The sequence below is a fragment of the Mercurialis annua genome, linkage group LG4 (genome assembly GCF_937616625.2).
Source record: "Mercurialis annua linkage group LG4, ddMerAnnu1.2, whole genome shotgun sequence".
NCBI lineage: Eukaryota > Viridiplantae > Streptophyta > Magnoliopsida > Malpighiales > Euphorbiaceae > Mercurialis > Mercurialis annua.
Genome location: NC_065573.1, coordinates 27,657,027 through 27,668,202, shown reverse-complemented (window position 1 = coordinate 27,668,202; position 11,176 = coordinate 27,657,027). Strand labels below are relative to the sequence as shown.

Genomic DNA, 11,176 nt, shown 5'->3' with positions numbered 1-11,176 from the left:
ATCATAACTAAATAGTTAAATTATACTCTATAATTGAAAATTTTAGCTCATTAGAATGAACAATTAACTTTATACACAAAAGCTAACATTAAGAAAAAATAATAATTTCAGAATACTTCACCATCTTCTCATTCTTCTCTTTTAACTCTTGTACATCCTGTCAAATCTTTTTTCTTCAACAATTAAAAGCAGAAACATTTCTGGTACAATACACCTACCAAAAACAATTGGTTGGGGCTTGAAAAGACTCCACTATTTCTTTCATGCCAATGGCTTGAGAGGACTCCACTATTTCTTCACAGTAGAAATTTTGTAGCTACTGGTATGGACACTTTTTATTTCTTAGTAGATTTTTTTGGTAGTGGGTGGTTTGGAGGGAATGGTGGGTTCATCAGATAATAATAAAAGTAGCACTACTAGTTTAGGTGCATATTATGGCAATTAGTGTTCTTAATCAGTTGCAATTTTATAATAAATATGTATAATGGTTAGTAGCAGTAGCAAAGTGTGGTATCGTATAAGAGGAGAAGGAAAAGAGAATGGGGAAGCAAATCAGTTAATGTGGGTGGAAATTTGGACACATGTAAGTTTAAGGAAGATGGCAGTAAATGAAAACTAAATGAGTTTTATGCTATTAATTGAAATAATAATGCTAACAAAGAAATAACTCTAACTAAAATGGCAATTGGTGAAAAACAATTGTGATTTATGATTTTTCTTGTTATTTTCTCTTAATTTTATTTAAAGATATCATCATATTTTTTATTTATAAATTTTAATTGTATAATTTTGATAACAATTTTTATTAAAATTAAAATTTAGTTTTTCCATTTAGAGTAATTATTTTATATATTTTTAAATATTAATTATTTATAATTATATTTTATATAATAAAATTTGAAAATTATTTATTTAAGTATTTAATCATATTTTTTAATTTATAATACATGTATTTTTAATTTAAATAATTTATATTTATAATAATTAAAATATCTGGTTCAACCGATTGAACCATGAACCTCTGGAGAAGCCGGTTTGATCTCCGGTCCGGTTTTAAAAACATTGGGTTAAATAGTGTAAAGATGTAACTGTTGTAAAGCTGAATAGTTATTTTGGCATGCAATAGAAAAGGACATAAGTTATAGGATTGTGCGTTACTGAACGTTATAGTACTAAATAGTTAGTAATAAATACAAGTGCATGTGGCTAATTCAGAGAAACCCACTTGGCAAAACTATGTTGAAAGTTATTTATAAACTCAGCTGACAGTGGCCATTGATTCCCACATGGGAAGCAATGTTCACTGACCGAGTCAGCGGTCATTGATTCCCACATGGGAATCAGTTGACCACTGACTCTGTCAGTGGTCGTTGATTCCCGTGTGAAAATCATTTACTAACCTGATTATGCATTAATCAGGTGATTAAATGAATCTGCAATTATGAATTGCAGATTCATGGTGAATCCGCAATTATGAATTGCAGATTCATGGTGAATCCGCAATTATGAATTGCAGATTCATGGTGAATCCGCAATTTATAATTGCGGATTGAGGAGGAGGAACTATCCGGAAAATATATTTTTAAGGGGCAATTATTTGAGAAAAAACCCGCCTATGTTTCAATTGAAGCAACCCATCTGAATGGACTGATTTATAAGCATGTACTATTATCTTTTGAAGGATTCAATTATTTAATTTTCAAACAATGAGGACTTTTGGAAAACTTCCTTGATTTTTTACCTTTTGCCTATAACATTATATATTAAATTTTTAGTATATTATTTATTATATCTTTAAAATTAAATTTACATTTCTACAGTTGATTGAACTTTTATGAAAAAATTATAATATGTTAAACATAATATCTATTTTTAATTATCATTGAACTCAAGTCGGGATTCAACTTGAACTTAAAAGTTCAAGCTCGAGCTTTACCTATTTCGGACTCGTTCAAATTTCTTGCATTTCATCTAATATTACATTTAACCAATTTTATTAAAAAAATGGGTTTTTTACACAAATCCCCTAAAAAAACACCTTTCTATTGTTTATACCTCTGAAATTTATAATTGGCAGTAATCACTCAAAAAGAAAGAAAACTTTTCATAAATCACCCAATACCCCAAAATAAACTAATTTTAAAATAAAATAGACAACTTTAACCTTGAATTGCGTCTGTTAACCTTCACTACTAGAATTGTCTTAGATCTCCATCATCTAGTTCGGCAGTAGATTAATGGAGGTCGGGCGGCGATCGACGGAGTCCGGCGACGACCCAACGAAGGTCCGGGCGTTTAAATATGCTAATTCTACTTCAGATGCCTCTGGAAAGGACCTCTTGTTGCTTTTTGATTTCTTGTAGGTGTTTTCTACTTTCTGTCGAATGAAACCTGCATTTGGTATTGGATCCTTTTCAGTTTTTGAATGTGTTGATTTTATTGTGGCAAATTTGCTTGAGGGTTATTGGGTTTTAGTGCATTTGTCAGATCTTTTCAATTTATGTGGACCTTAAGCAGTGGGTGTGAGTGATGATACTTAAAGAATACAAATTAAGCATATGTTATTAAGATATTAAAGGTAATAGGAATCAGTTTTTTGTTTGTAAAATGAGTGGTGAAGATGAAGGCCATACAAAGAAGCATATACTGTCGATCGGAGTTGGGTTTGATACAACTTACTTTCAGTTACAGCATGAGGGCGCCATTTCTATACGTGGAGCTGGATTTCAAGGAGGTAACTAGTAAAAAGGCAACAATTATTGAATCCAGTCAATTGAGAGGCAAACTTGATGCTTCAGCATCAATTTTGCAAGAGAAAGGAGAAATTCACAGTGACCATTACAAGCTACTACCAGTTGATTTGCGTGATATCCAAAAACTAGATGAGATCATAGCTTTGGCTAATATTGATCCCACCTTGCCAACATTTATAATTTGATAGTGCGTCTTGATATCCTTAGATCCAGATTCAACTCGTGCTATAGTTGGTTGGACATCAAAGACATTTTCAAATGCTTTGTTTTTCTTATATGAACAGATCCATCCCAATGATGTTTTTGGGCAACAAATGAGTTGGATTTTGGAGAGTTGTGGCTGTGCACTACTTTGCAACACCTACTTTACTTTCAAAGGAAACACTTTTCCTTGATCAAGGATGGCAGAGTGCTGTTGCTTGGCACATGATAGAGAGTTTATACTGATTTTAAATTAGTTTACATTAAATTGATATTAAATTTATATTAAATTTATATTAGGTTCATATTGTTGTTATTCACTACTAAATTATGTTCAGTTTTTAATTTTATTTAAAATATAATAATTTTTTAATTAATTTGATTAGATCAAGTTAATTTTTTTTTTAACAATTTATATAAAGTTTTCACTAAGTTGACATCAGGTTCATTTTCGGTTTTATAAACTGTCAAATACATTTTACTTAAAAGAGATATTCAATTTGTATATTATATTAAATTTTAAAATTCTCTCTATATAAAATGTTAGTTAAGATTGTAAAAAGCAGTAAGACAAATTTTATTAATAAATGAATTAAGATAGTTCAGTTGATATAGGTTCACATCAAGTTCACATAAGGTTCACATCAGGTTGATTTTTGGTTTTATAAACTGTCAAATACATTTCACTTAAAAGATATATTTAATTTCTATATTACACTAAATCTCAAAATTCTCTCGATATAAAATGTCAGTTAAGATTGTAAAAAGCAGTTAGACAAATTTTATTAAAAATTGAATTAAGGTAATTCAGTTGATATAGGTTCACAACAGGTTCACATCAGGTTGATTTGTGGGTTTATAAACTGTCGAATACATTTCACTTAAAAGATATATTTAATTTGTATATTACACTAAATCTCATCTCTCGATATAAAATGTCAGTTAAAATTGTAAAAAGCAGCTAGATATTTTATTATAAATTAAATTAAAGTAGTTCAATTCATATAGGTTCACATCAGTTTGATTTTCGGTTTTATAGACTGTCAGATACATTTCACTTAAAAGAGATATTCAATTTGTGTATATAAAATGTTAGTTAAGATTGTAAGGAGTAGTAAACAAATTTTATTAAAAAATGAATTAAGATAGTTCAGTTGATATAGGTTCACATCAAGTTCACATAAGGTTCACATCAGGTTGATTTTTGGTTTTATAAACTGTCAAATACATTTCACTTAAAAGATTGAATATTACATTAAATTTCAAAATTCTCTCGATATAAAATGTCAGTTAAGATTGTAAAAAGCAGCTAGATAAATTTTATTAAAAATTGAATTAAGGTAGTTCAGTTGATATAGGTTTACATCAGGTTGATTTCGGTTTTATAAACTGTCGAATATATTTCATTTAAAAGATATATTTAATATGTATATTACAGTAAATCTCAATTTTCTCTCGACATAAAATGTCAGTTAAAATTGTAAAAAACAGTTAGACAAATTTTATTAAAAATTGAATTAAAGTAGTTCAATTCATATAGGTTCACATCAGGTTGATTTTCAGTTTTATAGACTGTCAGATACATATCACTTAAAAAGATATTCAATTTGTGTATATAAAATACCATTTTATAGCCAATTCAATCCCAGAAAGTAACAACAAAATTTCAAGAATTATAATTCAAATTTTTTACAAATGATTCCTCAAAAACCCACTAAATTATAAATTTCTCTATTAAAAAAAAAACAATACTCAAGTTCTTGCACGCTGCATTGCCCAGTCAATCCACATACTCCATTGCAAACCAACAACCCACTAAATCGACGCAGCAACATCCTAAATCGACAACTCGATTTAACATATGAATTATATCAGTATTTGTAGATCAATCTACAAAAGCCAAACATATCGTATGATAGAAACAAAATAAAGACATCTCAAAATAAAAAAAATATGGAATTAATTCTCCATCAAATTTTATTTGCTAGTCGTCTTCTAAATTTGGCCAAACAAAGCCAGTAAGACACTCAAAACCAATTGTATTTGGCTATAATGAAATCTCATTTACAGGAAAAGAGAAAAAATGAAACTTATGAAGAAGCAGGAGAAATACTTCTTATAGAAAATACATACCTGTTGATTTTTTAAATAAAAATAGCTAGATCTATAACTTTTCTTTTTGACTCCGACTACCGGCGGGTCTAACCTCCGACCACCATTGGTCCTACCTCCGACCACCTTCGGTCTCACTTAAAACCACCAAGCAATTGATTTTCACGATTACTATCATTCACAGTGTTAATTAAACTGAGATGAAGGCTGAAGAAGACAGACATAGACGTGAAGTAAAGACCTACGAAGCCATTCAATTTCCGTTTCAGCTGCCATGGCTGCTATATATTCTAATAATTTATTTGAGAAATGGTAACTGATATGTTGCCATTGTTGATTGTTTTGTTAAGAAGAAGAAGAAGGGGGGCATATCATAAGGATAAAATGGGAAATCCAAAAATTAAAAGGTATGCGTGAAAAGATATTTTGATAAATGAGAGATTTTTGCAAAAAATGAAAAGTTAGGTTATAAACACAAAGATTTGAATTTTTGGGTGATTTGATGTAATTTTCTCTAAAAAAATAGATAATAACTTGGTCATAAATGGCCCACTCTAAAATTTATATCTAGATCCACCTTATTTATAAGTATAAAAATTATACTTTCACAATTTATTTACATTATATTAATGAATCGGTTTAAAAGTGCATATATTATCAATAAGTCACATATGCTCCGTTATTTACATTGCAGAAATGATTTTATTTTGACTACAAATAATACTATTTACAAGATAATTAAGAAAACAGGTTAAGAAAAAATCCGATAAAAAACGATGTACCAACAAAAAAAAAAGGCTTAATTCCTTAAAAAACCCCACCTTACATCTTTTCTTCGTTTATACCCTGACCTTGTAAAAACACCATTTGTACCCAATTTTGGGTTTTTATGTTTCATCCCTACCCAAAAGCATTAAATTGTACTCTTTTCATTTGAAAAAGAACTTAAAACATATTTTTTTCTATTTTTAAAAATACAAATAAATCCTTAAACTTAAAAAATAATCAAATACATCCAAATAATTAATTAATTTTTCTAATTTTATAAAATAAAAAAAATTATTATTATTTTTAATTTTTTTCAGAATTTTTTTAAAAAAAATTAAAAAATTAAAAAAAATTGGAAATATTTTTTTAAAAATTTTAAAAATTTTATTATTATTTTTAATTTTTTGAAGAAAATGGTATTTTTATACTATTAATATCTAATTAGTATATAAGTTAAAAATGAAGGATTGTTTTAAACTTTTTTTTCAAATGAAAAGAGTACAATTTAATGCTTTTGGGTAGAGATAAAACATAAAAATTCAAAATTGGGTACAAATGGTGTTTTTACAAGGTCAGGGTATAAACGAAAATAAAATACAAGGTGGGATTTTTTTAAGAAATTAAGCCAAAAAAAAATTATACAAGCTCCTGGAATCCAAAAGAAAAAAGAGTACAAAATAGCAATTTAAACTCCAGCATAAGATCGAATCATCGCATAATAGTTTCAGATCAAGTCAAAAAACAGTAAGAGCAGATAGTTAAAACATCCATTTCTTGACCTAACCTTAAAACCATCATTCACCACATAATAATTTAAAACTTTTCCCACTAATCTAAGCAAGGGATTAGCTGCGCAATTGACTCACACGTGCAGAGTTGCATGCCCAGATAGTAAATCGATAGTTCTGTAAGAAAAAGTTGTAAAATTACAATAAGATCGTTGAAACTTAGAAAAAGGCGACATAAGCAGCCAGATAATATCTTCAAACTTGAAGCACTCGACTACTGAAATATATATTAACCATACATACATGCATGAAGAAATTCTACTTGCATAATAGCTACAAAACCAGTAGCCATAAACATAAACGCACACAAATAAGAAAATAATGAGATTGACCAGATTCACCTTAAACAAATAGGTTTTGAAGAATCATGCAGCATATCATCAAAAATACACAACCAAGAAAAAAATAGAATCACAAGCAACCAACTACATATGCTTTCATATGCTCAATTCCAAAGACATACAATCCCCTTAATTATATTCTTTCATATGCTCAAACATAATAAATGGAATACTACAAGCAACCAAGTACATTTTTCTTATAATTACAATTTCAGGATTAGCTTTTTCTAAAAAATATAAACATCGACACAGAGTGTACAAAACCACTAATTGTTGGGGAAAAACACAGAATATCATGAAATGATAACAGCGAACAAGGAAACAAATAAAGAAACCAAATAAGACTTGGCAACTAATTAATGAGGCTAACTATAACTAAGCTCAAGAATTTTAGAACATCAAAGAAATACACAACTAAGAAGAGCATAGAATCACAAAATATGTAAAGGAGGAAGTGAAATCCTTCACAAAATTCTTTAACATCTTCAACACTAAAAAGGATACTTAGAGCAAGCAACCAATATGTATTTCTCTCAATAGAAATATAATAAATAGCTATAATTGTGAAAAAGCCTACAAAGTACATAGAGTCATCACCAAATTTATTGCGATGGTAGAGTGTTAATAATGGCTGATCATGATAGCATAATAAGGTTAACATGATTCACAAGCCGGTGAAATCCTTGAAAGTATTAAATCAAAACATATCCATAAGAAGAGAAGAGTGAATAAACATATATTTTTCAATCTTCGCGCACATTGCCACCTGGTGAAATCCTAGAAAAGTCGAGTACTACCATCAAAATAAAAAGAGCCCATTCTAAAAATCTACAAACACCAAATATGGCCCATTTTTGCTGCATTAGCAGCCATAACTTCACAAATTCTGAAACATCCGAAGCATGAAGCACAACATGTATACCAAACCACCGAACAATACTATGCTAGAGTGTTAGATGTAGCTGAGCATGATGCCAAAACAAAGCTAACATGTCATAGACTCATAGGGATCAACAAGCCGATCAAATCCTTAAAAGTAACAACATGACTAAAACACCATAAATGTGGACTCAGCTAAACCAAAACATAAAATCACTAAAAATAAAAGAGTGAAATAACATTTATTTTCCAAACTTAGCACACATCTCCACCAGCTGGTGGAATCCTAAAAAACATCAACACTTGAAATCATCAAAACCAAAAGCACGCATTATAAACTAAAAATCTAGACAAAAATCAAAGATAACCCTGCATTAGTAAACAGAAGCAGCAAGCACCCAATATTTTTATAGATCCAACACTACCAAAAATCAATTCAATTAAATCGCAAAAGAATAGAAGCTTAAGAGACTCTAACTTTTTATCAGTATTTAACCAATAAAGTATGGCTATAGAACTTGATTTTCCATTAGTTATAGCTTTTAATGTCCAGCCAATTTGACAAACATCTCAAAATCAACACTCAGTATCCAAATCAACTATAATTATTTCAAGGAGGCAGGACCATGGAAACATAAATTGAGCAGCAAGAAAAGCCACTTGGCGCTTCTTAAGCAAATGATAAGAAAAATAATTTAGAGCAGAATTCTTGTTAGTGTCGACTAGGAAATATAGTTCAATTGGCATTAACAAAAGTAAAGCATGTCACATATCGTATATTAGATGTGAATTTATCAGCTATAAATGGCCCTTTCATAGAGCAAATAATAAGATCAATTTACAGAAAATAGGTACTCATACAACTACAAAGAGATACATTTATGGCAGTTCATGAAATTAAACGGGAAAAAAAAATCATAAGCAGTAACAGCTAAATACATAATGATTACCATACAACCGTAATAGCAGCAGCAACCAAAGTTTGTCTAGCTCAAAACAAAAATGTTCATGTAATAGCAGCAACCAAAGTTTGTCTGCCTCAAAACAAAAATGTTCATGTAATAGCTAGAAAACAGTACAAAATAAAAATATAGAAACCAAATTAAATCAAAAAAACTAATAGAAAAAAGCTAAACATAATAAACAATATTGAATACCAACTTTTGCTATAAAGCATATTATGAAAAAAAATAGACTTTAAATCAAACACATACAACTTGAAAATATAAATACCATTATAGAACCCATATAAAGCAGAGGGCAGGATAGAATATCAAAAGAATCAAAACACATACTACAACTTGAAAATAAAAATACCATTAAGGAAACCTTATAACTCGTATTTTCCATCCAATTCCAACACTCAACAACGATACAAAACCGGGACAAAGACATAAATTCAGAATTAGCTGCATAAACTTCTTCGGAACAGTGACAAATTGGGACAGGGACAGAGACTGACCGGGACAATAAAAGAGTCTCACTGGGACACAAAAGATATTGAGACATATATAATTTTTATATTAGCATAAGCTCATTGAGATTTTTGAAAAAGCAATCAACATGATTTTCCATAATTAGACCGTAACTCCCATTTTCCAACCAATTTCAATACTCAACTTTCAAAGGGTCGGGACAGGGCCAACAACAGCAATGGGATAGAGATCGGGAAAAGGACAGGGACTCGTCGAGACAGACAAGGGCAGATTCGTCGGGACAGGGACAGGAGCAGATTCGTCGGGACAGGGACACGGGCAGATTCGTCGGGACAGGGACACGGGCAGATTCGTCGGGACAGGGACACGGGCAGATTCGTCGGGACAGGGACACGGGCAGATTCGTCGGGACAGGGACCGGGCAGATTCGTCGGGACAGGGACACGGGCAGATTCGTCGGGACAGGGGCAGATTCGTCGGGATTCGTCGGGACAGGGACAGGGGCAGATTCGTCGGGACAGGGACACGGGCAGATTCGTCGGGACAGGGACAGGGGCAGATACTCGTCGGGACATGGGCATATACTCGTCGGGACAGGGACAGGGGCAGATTCGTCGGGACAGGGGCAGATTCGTCGGGACAGGGGCAGACTCGTCGGGACAGGGACAGGGGCAGACTCGTCGGGACAGGGACAGGGGCAGACTCGTCGGGACAGGGACAGGGGCAGAGACTCGTCGGGACAGGGACATATACTCGTCGGGACAGGGACAGGGACATATACTCGTCGGGACATGGACATATACTCGTCGGGACAGGGACATATTCGTCGGGACAGGGACAGAGATTTTATATCAGCATAAGTTTATTGAGATTTAAAAAAATTAAACCATACAATAATTGTGGACATAAAACCTTATCTACCATGATTAAACCATAATTTTTAATTTCCAGCAAATAGCAACCACATCTCATAATCAACGCTTAGCTTTCAAGGAACATAAATTTGTTGGCAACATAAGCGACTTCGGACAGCATACAACATGATAACCAGTGTCGATTGTGAGATGTAATTTAGTCAAAAAAATTCATATTTTAAAACGACCATGACTCTGATTTTACAGCCAATTTCATCACATCAAATAATTAACACTCGGCTTTCAAAGGGACCATGGGAGCATAAATTCGATAGCAACACAAGCCACATAGGCGTTTCGAGAAAATTATCAACCAACAAACGATACAATTATCAGTGCTAATTATAAGATGTAATCAAATTGATAGTAAAATAAAAGGCAGAACATACCTGAAAAAGCCCAAATTTACGAAACGCCAAATTTGAAGTATCAGAAACGTAACCACAATAAATATATTTAAAAAGGTAAATTTGGCCATACAACGTAAAACCTTATATATTTTCCGGCCAATTCCAACCACATCTCACAATCAACGCTAAAACTTTCCAGGGACCGGGACAGGGACACGGGAGCATAAATTTCGTAGCAACATAAGCCACTTTGGGACACCATTCATCATGTTTACCGTGTTGATTGTGAGATGTAATCAAAATTGCAATTAAAATGACCAAAGCAGCCATTTAATCTGATTTTTCTTAATTTTCCGGCAAATTTCAACCATATCTCGTAATCAACACTCTAATTTCAAGGGACAGGGACAACGAGAGCATGAATTCGATAGCAGCATAAGAGAGTTGATTAAGAGATGTAATCAAAATTCGCATTAAAATCAATAAAACATAAACCCTAAATTTTGAAATTGGCTTTGAAATATATTTGAGGCGCTAAAATCAGCATTTAGGTTATTCCTTACTTATAGTAACTATTTTTGATGGCGGTGGAGGGTTAATTGTCATTCTAATCCTTCTCAAACATTCAAAAGGA

At 31.7% G+C, this 11,176-nt stretch overlaps 1 long non-coding RNA gene and 1 pseudogene across 1 annotated transcript; one reads left to right on the top strand and one right to left on the bottom strand.

Annotated features, from left to right (window-relative positions):
* Positions 1–484: 484 nt before the first annotated feature.
* Positions 485–3,200, top strand: LOC126678525 (leucine carboxyl methyltransferase 1 homolog; annotated as a pseudogene).
* Positions 3,201–6,505: 3,305 nt separating this feature from the next.
* LOC126677129 (uncharacterized) lies at positions 6,506–11,115 on the bottom strand. Its single transcript, XR_007640482.2, has 2 exons — positions 10,582–11,115; positions 6,506–6,739 (listed from the first exon to the last, which is right to left on the bottom strand). It is a non-coding gene; the product is annotated as an uncharacterized LOC126677129 (long non-coding RNA).
* Between the last annotated feature and the right edge of the window lie 61 nt (positions 11,116–11,176).